Below are 10,332 nucleotides of genomic sequence, written 5' to 3'. Positions count from 1 at the left end.
CCGGTGCACCGCCAGTGTCTGCGCAGGCGCAGGAGCGGCTGCCTGAGCGCGCACGTCGCGCCGGACCGGCCGGGCTCGGGGTGTCCGGGGCGTCGGGCTGTCAGGAGGCTGCGTTCAGGGCCCGCGGCCGCGCCTCCGGCCCCAGGTGAGCGGGAGCGCTGGCCCCTCGCGCCTCGGGAGAACCTGCGCGCCAGAGCTGACGCAGTAATGGGCACGAGCCTTGGCCTTCCCGAGCCCAAGGGACAGCGGTCGGAGGAGCTGGCGGCGCCGGGGGGTGGTCGGGGCCCCGGGCTCGGTGCGGTCCCCCAGGGAGGGCCTGGGGTGATAGTTTGCGGGAGCCCTGTCCCAGCATGTGCTGCTTACCCAGGAAGAACGACTGCAGTGTCGGCGCGAAGCCCCGCGCCCAGGGGCCCCCAGAGCGGCTCAGCCCCGGCCCAAACACCAGTCAGGGACAGCAGCGGACGGAGGGCAGGCAAGAGGCCTCCAGTGCGGCCGCGCTGGGGAGCGCAGAGCAGCTCCCAGTCTGCCTTCCAGAGGCTGAAACAAATTTTGGGGTTCCAGGGGAACAAAGACAAGGCTTGGGCTTATGTAGCTTGAAGGTCGTCCATCCAGTGTCGTCCGATCGATGGTTATCTCTGCACTGGTCCTGGGAGCCCCATCATTTTACTTGGGGTAGCAGTTTGGCTTGTCACGGGCTCAGGGCTCCTGCTTGGGGCAGCCTCAGTGCCTGTCATGGAGTAACTGCTTCCAGTTAGGGATTGGAGCTGACCTCATCTTGGGGTGATCTGCAACCCTGCTTCTCCTGAAGTCTCAGGTGGCTTAGGTTTAGGACTCTGAATCTCACTCCAGGGGATCTGGACTGGACGTTGTAAAAACTGGCGATTGAACGTCCCTACCCGTCCAGAATTACTTTAGGCGCTCTTGGTGTCCTCAGTCTTGTTTTGTTTGAAACAAGGCCTCACTTGCTTTGATCCTCCTCAGACTTGCTTTGATCCTCCTGCCTCAGCCTTTCAAGTGCTGGCGTTACAGGCATGCACACCATGCCTGGCTTCTTAGTCTTGAAGGAAGACCGGATAAACTGGGTGCACCAGGGGTAATAAACCTTAGGTGACGTGATTTTAGACAGACACTTCTTAGGTGACTGCCCTGCCTGTGGACAGAGCTGAGCACAGAGCTGACACAGACTGCTGAGGTCGTGAGGGAGACGGGTACAAAGGGAAGGCAGATGCCAAGCTTCGGCCTGTTCTCAGTCACCCACTGGGTATCTGCAGGCCCAGCGCCTGGTCTTTGTTACGGGAACAGAAGATCAGGAAAGGGAGAATGAGGAGGATGGGAAAGTCCTAGGAGAGTCCAAGCTCCAAGAAGAGTAGGTGTGGCCTGAGCAGGGGGCAGGGACCAGAGGAGAGTGCTGGTCAGGGGGCTGTGTGACCGCCATGCTGTGGCCCTTCCCGGTGGCCTCACTGTAACTCCTGTGGTTGCAGTTTGCAGTTCTTTATTGCGAGCTAGGCCATGGTAGGAAATGGGAGTGTACAGAAAAGGTGAGGTGGAGAGGCTCATCCGCAATCCAGCCCACAGATGGGATTTTAAAGTTTTCGGGAACAGAGCCTGTTCTTCCAGACGTGTGTGTATTTCCTTCTCCTTCCTCCTCCCCAGTCTCTCCTTGCCTTCTTTCCTACATAGGCTGATGTTATGTGGTCAAACACATATTTGGTCTTTCTCCTGTGTATTGACAAACAACTAAAGTCCTGGGCTCTGGGGACACAGGTCTTTGGGGTGCTGATGAGCCCACCACTGCCCAGCAGCCCTGAGTGGCTTCAGCATGGGCTGACATGGAAAGACCAAAGCAGGGTCCCAGGGTTGAGACTCCTCATCCCGCCCGGCCTCCAGGAGGGCAGAGGGGCTGAGAGTCCAGCCGATCTCCAGAGCCCAGCGACTGAGTCAGTTCTGCCTGCGTCACGAAGCCTCCAAAAACCCAAGGCCAGGGCTCAGGGACTCCTGGGATCTGCACACGGGGAGGGCGGGGCCCAGGGAGGGCAGGAAGCCCAGCCTCCCCATACCTGCCCTGTGCACCTCCTCATCTGCAGCCTGGTACTGTCCTGATGAGAGACCAGGAACTGAGCAAGGTCCCCTGCCCCAGACCCTGTGCCCAGGGAAGCAAGTCCATCCATCCTGAGGAGGGGTCGAGGGAACCCCGCTTAATAACCAGCTGAGGTGAGGTCAGACTCCCAGGTGAGGCAGCCTGCGCTGTACCACCTGGCATGTAAACTGGGGGCACCTGTGAGGTGTTGAGTTGGACTAGAGTATGTAGCTGACATTCCCTGCAGGGTTGTTTGCTGGCGTATGAGGAAAACTCCCGTATGCCTGGTGTCAGAAGTGTGTTGTGAGTGTATAGGAGAAACTGAGTTTGCATTTGTGTTTTACACACGCGTGCACACACACACACACACACAACCTCTCAGCGTGGTGTACCTGTATGGAAACACGTCTGTTCTGTCGGACTGGTGCTGGCTGCAGGCAGCAGTGTCAGAGCTGAGTCGGGCTTGACTCCAGCCGGTGTGCACTACTGAACCGCATGCTTGCATGGAGGGAAACCCCCTTCTGGGGTGTCACAGAAGGCAGTTGTGCTGCTTGTGACACGAGCACAGAGCAGAAACGGGCAGGTTGTGTTTCCAGTACAGCTTGAAGTTCAGATAGGCCCTGCTGAGGACTCCTGCAGCACCGAGGCTGAGAGAGCCCACTTCCCCGGACGCACAGACCCAAGCGCTCCCGCTGACCGGGAAGCGCAGCTCCTGGCCGGACACTGGGTGCTTTGTCTCCTGGCGTCCACAAGGTGGCCCTCTGGGTCGGTGTCGGCGCTGTTGGAGGAGCCGAGGGAGGGCTGGCTCACAGGTGTGTCGTGGGGCACTGGCACAAACGACCCTCCAGTGATGCACATCCTCAGGCCCCACCAGGCCCACAAAACCCGAGCCTGCGGGCAGGGGGTGGGGCGCCCCAAGGAAAACAACAGGAAGGGGCTGCAGTTCGCGCAGGTCTCTGAGGGAGTGGAAAGGGTCCTCGCGGGCGGAGGACAGCTCATGGAAAAAGCCTGCGCCGCCCCGCCGCGCACACTGCCCCTCTGTTCTGCCTGCACTCTGGAGTCGAGGAGGTGGAAGGTGTGCAGAGTGTTGCTGGTTCTGTTACTTTGGAAATTCACTAAAAATAGAGTGTTTACTTGTTATTGAGTCTCACTGGGGGCACACGTGTGATGGAAACGCTGGAAGGGACATGATGCCATCGTGGGCGCTCAGGTGTGCCGGCCACATGGCCGTGGGCCTGCTTCCCTCAGACCCTGGGCCCTGCTGTGACTGCCAGGGGGCTCCGTGTGAGCAGCGTCAGCGAGGTCTCCAGGTCTGCCCAGCTTGCGGCAGCCGGGCACCAGAAACTACTCAAGACACGTGCTGCCAGAGAGTGGGCCAAGCAGGGGCGGGTGGGGCGGGGTGCGCGGGTGACCGTGGGGTGCGGGAGCTGTGCACTCTGAGTGGACAGCCACGTGAGTGTGTGCGTGCTCTCTGTGCAGAGGGCCGTGGCTGTGGCAGCGCTTTGGAAACCTGCAGCCAGGAGTGCTGCGTGGGCAGAAGAGGGGCCCACACGGGGCTTCAGAGCCCTGGGGGCTTGGGGAGGCGCTGAGCTTTATCAGAGTACCTGGGAAGGGTGGTTCATGTTTTTGCTGGGATTCAACCCCGACATCTGCACACTAGGCAGGGCTGTGCAGAGCTGCGCCCACCTCCTGGAAGGGTTTTGGCAGAAGAGTGACTGTGCCCCATTTAGGACTAGCTCCCTGGCTAGTCCCAGGTAGAGCATAGGGGGTCAGAGCAGGGCCCAGGGGCTTGGCAGCCTGCCTGGAGAAGGTGTGGGTGGAGGACTTGCTAAAGGGCTGCTTGGGAGGATGAGGAAGAGCAAATCCAGGAGAGTGTGGGTTCAGTGGAGCCAGACAGAGGAGGAGCACATGGCGGAGCTGGCCGGGGGAAGCACCGCCCCAGCATGGAGTGGAGATCCCAGCAGACGGCCAGGTGTCCGAGGTGACGCCTGGAAAGTTCCTGAGCTTGGTACATTGGGATGGACACAGAGAACGCTGAGTACCATGGTGCTCTTGAGTCATCTAGGAAAAACAGGTTCCACAGTGGAGCAGGGCCACGTCCCGTCGGGCAGGTACAGGCAGAGGAACCAGTGACCTGGACCCTAGGCAAAGTATGCACACGCTGGTGCCTGAGGCTGTGAGGGGCTCCCAGGTGTTGGTAGGGGAGCAGCGCGTCACACATGCTGGAGCAGGTTAGAGCAGGTGGGCATCGGTCCCCGAGATGCCAGGGGACGAACGATGGTGGAGGTGTTGGTGAGGGAGATCGGAGGCAGATGATGGGAGGGTGGATGGTGCCAGGGAGTTGTGCGCGTGGTCTAAGCGGTTTGTGAACTGTTGCAGTGACCTAGGGAGGCGTTGGCAGGCCACACCAGGCCGCCGCGTCGCTGTGTGTAGGTTTGTTGCGACATCCACGCGTACCCCTCGGTGTTCTGTGCAATGGCAGAGTGGAGTATGGGCTAGACCCGCAGCCGCGAGGCCTGAAGTACGGCGTCTGCTGGCCAGGCCTTGACGAGCGGTTTGCAGCGCCTGGTGCAGCAGAGCTGACATGGTCGATGCTGGCCACAGTGGTGCCAGGATGGCGAGCTCCGGAGGCAGGTGCAGCGTCCGAGGGAGCAGGGACCCCACCAGTGACACTGTGTGGGGCCGGTGTGACAGCTGAGGCGGGGGCGGCTGGCAGGAAGGACACGGGGCGCTGTGCATGCCTGGGAATCTTTCCTCACTTCCGCCCTGCCACTTAATGTCTGTTTGCTTTGGTTTTCTGGGAAAGGAGCCCTGGAAATCTGTGGTAGGAAAGTAAAGTGGTGGCCACATTTCTGCTCCTCCTTCCCTGGAATTTGTCGGGCGTGGACAGTTTCCTCGCACAAAGTACCCTAGCGTCATGACCCGTGTTCCAGCTGCTCACCTCCTCTCGTCTCTCAGCCCGTTCTTTCCTCTTTCATGTTGGAGGGTCTTGGAGCTGGTGCCGTTCGCAACAGTTATTTTACCAGAGGGTAAACAGAGGTGCAGAGCATGAGGTAACTTTTCCAAAGTCATAAAGTTTGTGGTGGACCCAGGGGAGCTACAGTCGGCACCACCGTGTGAGCTCACTGATCCGCAGTGCTGGGTATGCTGACTCCTGGGGGGTTGTGCAGCATTCGCCTCGTGCTCCCAGAACACTCCCAGCTCTGTGTTCAGGAACGGTCACGGGGTTCTGGTAATTCAGCTTCCATCACTCCTACCAGTTAATGTGAAATGTGTGTGTGGTGCACACAGCTCCCAAAGTCCTGCACTCTGGGGACACAGGTCTTTGGTGTGCTGATGAGCCCGCCACTGCCCAGCAGCCCTGGGTGCTTCAGCACGGGCTGACACCGAAAGACCAAGGCAGGGCCCCGGGGCTGGGACTCCTCATCCCGCCCGGCCTCCAGGGGGGCAGAGGGGCCGAGAGTCCAGCCAGTCTCCAGGGCCCAGCAACTGAGTCAGTCCTGCCCGTGTCACCAAGCCTCCAAAAACCCAAGGCCAGGGCTCAGGGACTCCTGGGATCTGCACACGGGGAAGCCGGGGCCCAGGGAGGGCAGGAAGCCCAGCCTCCCCATACCTGCCCTGTGCACCTCCTCCTCTGCAGCCTGGTACTGTCCTGATGAGAGACCAGGAACTGAGCAAGGTCCCCTGCCCCAGTCCCTGTGACCAGGGGAGCAAGTCCCTTCATCGTGAGGAGGGGTCGAGGGGACCCCGCTTTATAGCCAGCCAAGGTCAGAATCCCAGGTGAGGCAGCCTGGGCTTGTGGTGGCATCTGAGTTAAGGGCCATGCTGGGCCAGAGCCCCACCTGTGGACGGTGCAGTCTGCAGGCAGGTGCACACCCCACCTGTGCAGGCGGTGTCAGCAGGGTTGGATTAGAAGACACCAGCTGGTGACCCCTGCAGCACTGATTGCTGGCTGTGGGGTGACAGACCCCGCGCATATGTTGTCATGGCGATTTGGATAGTGATGTTATAATGAGAGAAAGTGAGTATGAGTTGTTTTCCTACATGTACCTCAATACTGAACCCCCTATTCCTGCCTGTTGTAGTCAGAGTTTGCAAGGGAAACAACTTAATACAGGACACATAATCCATAGGATAATTTTATATTAGTCACCCAAAGAGTCAAACGCAAAAGAATGCGGGAGATCTGCCCACACGCTGCAGACCCAAAGAACCCAGCTGAGGGCCTGGGTCCCATGGCAATGTCCTGCGTGAGTCCAGCTGGAGACCTAGAGCCCGTGACAGTGCCCACCCCCCCAAGTCCACCTGGAGGCCTACAGCCCACAACAATGACTCACACAAGTCTGTTTCAAGGATCTGCACCGGGAAGGCCCAAAGGTCAGTGGTGAAAACTAGAAAGTCTGTGCCAGCGGGATGAAGGATCTGTGCTAGCAGGCTGAGGGATCTGCACTGGAACCGGGAAGCGATGTTCAAGGTAAGGACCAGAGCCCTCCCCCCCCCCAAGAGAACCACAGCCACCCTCAGCAACAGTGAGGACCTGAGCTCCTCCAGTGATGAGAACAGCGACGTTCATATCAGGAAAGCCAGCATGAAAAGTTTCAGGAGAATCAGCAGCACACAGCTTCCCCTTCAGTTCTCCTTTTATGCTGGTGGCAGCAGTCCTCAAGTGGGTCTTCCACACCCAGCACCACGCTGACTCAGTTCAGCTGGCTGTTCCAGATTGCCCACCAGCTGTCAGTCCAATCCACACTGCCCCTGGCCTGTGCGGGTGTGACTGAGGTGGGAAGCTTTGTTCGGTTGGGCCAGGCCAAGGCTGCCTACGGGGTGGCGAGTGCCCTGCCTGGGCCTCTTTACCTTCCACCCGGGCCTGAAACTTTGCAGTCCGTGGCTGAGCTGAAGTGGGCACCACCCCCTGATTCTGACACGCAGATTCCACCGATTATTGAGGGTCACGCATGTGCCTCAGGTGCCTTCGCCTGTGGCCACTGAAGTCCCCGGCCCTTGCTCACAAGGCATGGCGGCACAGGGCTCAGGTGGTTCCCATTTCAGGGACCAGTCTCCGGAGTTCACAGGGAGACACTGCCCCATTGGACAGGCTTCTCCCCTCGCTTGGGCCTCAGCGTGACCCCGAGGAGTGTGCTGATGAGGAACTCGGTGCGGGCTCACCTGCCAAGCCCTCTCAGAAAGACAACCCTTCTCTGGAAGCACGGTGTCTGCCACAGCTGAGAAAATCTCCCTGCTTTCCAGTGACATCAGGCGTAAACTTCCTGGCTGTCTCACCATGAGAGTGCGAGGTGTTTTGTTTGTTTTTACTGTGGTGCTTTCCCTTGGTCTGGGCAAGGTCAGATTCTTAGGCTTGGCTCAGGCTCCCATGGGTCCCAGTTTTCCTCCTCGACCTGGGTTATCCCTCCAGCCCTGACATGTTTATCACTATCACTCACATCCGATTTTATTCTGTAATGACGACGACATTCTCATCCCTGGGAAGGCAGTGCCCTTTGGGCTTGTCCCGATCTCAGGCAGAACTGTGACCTTGTGACTACAGGAGTGACTGAAGGCGGTGGATCCGTGCACGGCAGCAGGCAGGTGGGCCTGCCTTTGCCTCGGTGGTCAGAAGGAAGGCCGGGTTGTGCTGGGAAGTGCTTGAAGAGGGCATCAGGGAAGTTGAGTTTATTTTTATTTGACAAAGAAGTGGTCGTTTTGCTGTAACCTGGCACTCTGTTTTTACCTTTAGTAAAGGTAGGAGAAACGCTCTGCAGAGCGAGTTTGGGCTGAGTAGGAAAAGAGGTACACTGGACAGTGTCAAAGCGGCTGCTGTGAGAGACAGCACGGTAGCCACAGCCTTGGAACTTGTACCGAGCGTGCCATTCTCTGGCGGCCCCACCCACATCTGGATGCCACCCGGAGAGGCTGCAAACGCGAGCGGCCAGTCCTGTGACTGAGCGTGCCGTACGGCGTCTGCGGCGCTCCTGCACTGTGAGTTTCTTGGGACGCACCAAGTACTTACGATGGTACTTGGATTAGGAAGCGCGTTTCCGGAATTGAGACTCGTGGGCGTGTTTGCGGTAGTTCAGCACGTGCATGCAGTGCGCGGTGCTGTACGCGAGTAAGCGCTGCCGGCGCAGGGCCGCCCTTCCCCTGGGTCGGGTTCTCCTGGTTCGGTTCTCCTTTCGCTGCGCCGGAGTATACCCTGGGCTGCGTCGTGCAGTAATTCCCTGGCCTATCAAGAGCCAGAGCGACTTCCTCTGTCGCATTTTCTTGATGCCCCTTATTCTCTCCTTTCCAAGTCCCTCCTAGTCTAATGCCCGCTGCTTGAAATAGTTTAAGGATTGGAATCGCTCTGAGATGTTTTGTAGAATTCAGCCAAATGGGCCAGGGATACACCTCAGTAGTTACAGCGCCTGCCTGGCAAGTGCAAGGTCCTGAGTTTGATTCCCAGCACCAAAAAAAAAAAAAGGCAATTCAGCCAAATGCTATCAGGTCCTAGATGCTTTATAGGCAGGAGACCTAATTACTGCTTCAGCCTTGTTGCTCGTTCTTAGTCTGTTTAGATTTTCTGTTTCTTTTCAGTTCACTTTTAGTACGTTGTATATGTCCAGGACTTGTCCACTATTCAGTTTTCTAATTTGTTAGATATAATTGTTCATAATAGCTTCTTTTCTTACATTTTAAAGAAATGTTTTCATAATTTCTTATGATACCTTTTTATTTCTGTGGTACCAGTTGTAACGTCTTTCTCATCTCTGAGTTTATTTGGCTCCTCTGTCTTTTTCCTTGATTAGTCCATCTAAAAGTTTGCTAATTTTGTCTTTTTAATAAGCCAATTCTTTGCTTCACTGATCATTTGTATTGGACATGGCAGGTGATTTTAGTTTTGATTTTATGTATTTCTGCTCTGATCCTTGTTACTTATTTTTTCCCTCTCCTAATTTTCAGTTTGGTTTGCTGTAAACTACCTGCGGCTCACCCCTTTTTGTTTTTTATTTTGAGAGAGGGCCTCACTAAGTTGCAGGCTGGCCTATACCCTAAACTCCTCTTGCCTCAGTTCCCAAGTAGCTGGGATTCCAAGCGTGCAGCACCACAGCTAGCTTCGTTCTGTTTTGGGGAACATGCATTTACTACAGTAACCTTCCCCCTTAGTACTGCGTATACTCTCTCTCAGAGATTTTAATGTTTTGTGGTCATTTTTCTTTGTTTCAAAAATTTTTTTATTTTTCCTTAAACTTCTTCAATTACCCATTGGTCATTTAGGAATATGTTGTTCAATTTCCATATAGTTCTATATTTTCCTCCATTCTTGTTCTTTTCCTCTGTTCTTGTGGATTTCTAATTTTATTTGAGGTCTGAGGAGATATATGATATGATTTAAATTTTTAAAAATGTTCTGATGGTTGGTTTGTGTCCTATTATATATGACCTATCCTGGAGAATGTTCCACATGTTACTGAGAAGAATGTGTGTTCCGTTGCTGTTGAATGAAATTTCTGTCAATGTCTGTTAGGTCCATTTTCAATCCAGATGTGTCTTTGTTGATTTTTCTCTTTGGATGATCTGTCCATTGATGAAAGTGGGGTGGTAAAGTCCTCAACTGTTATTATCCTGGAGTTTATCTCTCCTGCTGGATCTAGTGATTCTGCCTTATGTCTTTGGGTGGTCTTTTGCAGAACTGATCTTTTTATCATTGTGTAATTAACTTCTCTTTATTTTTTCAATTTGCTTTTATTTTAAATTTTCATTAGAACGTTTGCGGTACACGATGACTGCATTCCCTGTGTAGAGTTGGTACATGTATGTAACACGTGTTAATTCTTTTTATGTCCTTTCCCCCATCTCCTGTGCGCTTTTTATCTAAAATGTGCTTTATGTGAGTGGCAGCTGGTCCTGCTCACTTTGGTTCCATTTCTAGGGTATACTTTTTCCCGATCCACGTGTGTTTACCAATAAAGTAAGTTGGTGGTGGGCGGCGTACAGTTTTTATCTATTCAGCCAGTCCTTTTCTTTTGATTGGTGATTTAAATCAGTTCACACGCAGGGTTTTTGTTGATACCTGTGAATCTATTCTTATTCTTTATTGTTGTCTTCTAATTGTTTTGGTTTTGTTGTTGTTCTGTCTCGTCACTCATTGTCTCTGTGGTTTGGAGATTTTCTGTCACACATGGTTTGATTGTCCTCGCTCTTGTGTGTGTGCTTTGCTCGTGAGCCTTGTGCATGGCATGACTTCAGCATGGTGCCGATCATCCTCTTGTTCTTAGCGC

At 55.1% G+C, this 10,332-nt stretch overlaps 1 protein-coding gene across 4 annotated transcripts in view; it reads left to right on the top strand.

Annotated features, from left to right (window-relative positions):
• Window positions 1–56: 56 nt before the first annotated feature.
• Window positions 57–10,332, top strand: part of Snap47 (synaptosomal-associated protein, 47kDa) — a 39,085-nt gene continuing 28,809 nt past the window's right edge. For 3 of the 4 annotated variants that reach the window (XM_005414246.2, XM_005414247.2, XM_013509740.1), the window contains exon 1: window positions 57–145. The gene's annotated coding sequence lies outside the window, so the exon portion shown is untranslated. Of the gene's footprint in view, window positions 146–6,519; window positions 6,552–10,332 lie in introns of those variants that run through there. The other variant, XM_013509738.1, reaches the window with a different exon arrangement.

The sequence above is a fragment of the Chinchilla lanigera genome, unplaced genomic scaffold (genome assembly GCF_000276665.1).
Source record: "Chinchilla lanigera isolate Chin_1 unplaced genomic scaffold, ChiLan1.0 scaffold00180, whole genome shotgun sequence".
In the NCBI taxonomy this organism is placed as follows: Eukaryota; Metazoa; Chordata; class Mammalia; order Rodentia; family Chinchillidae; genus Chinchilla; species Chinchilla lanigera.
Note: the sequence above shows the minus strand (reverse complement) of the source record. Positions and strands in the feature narration are given on the sequence as shown.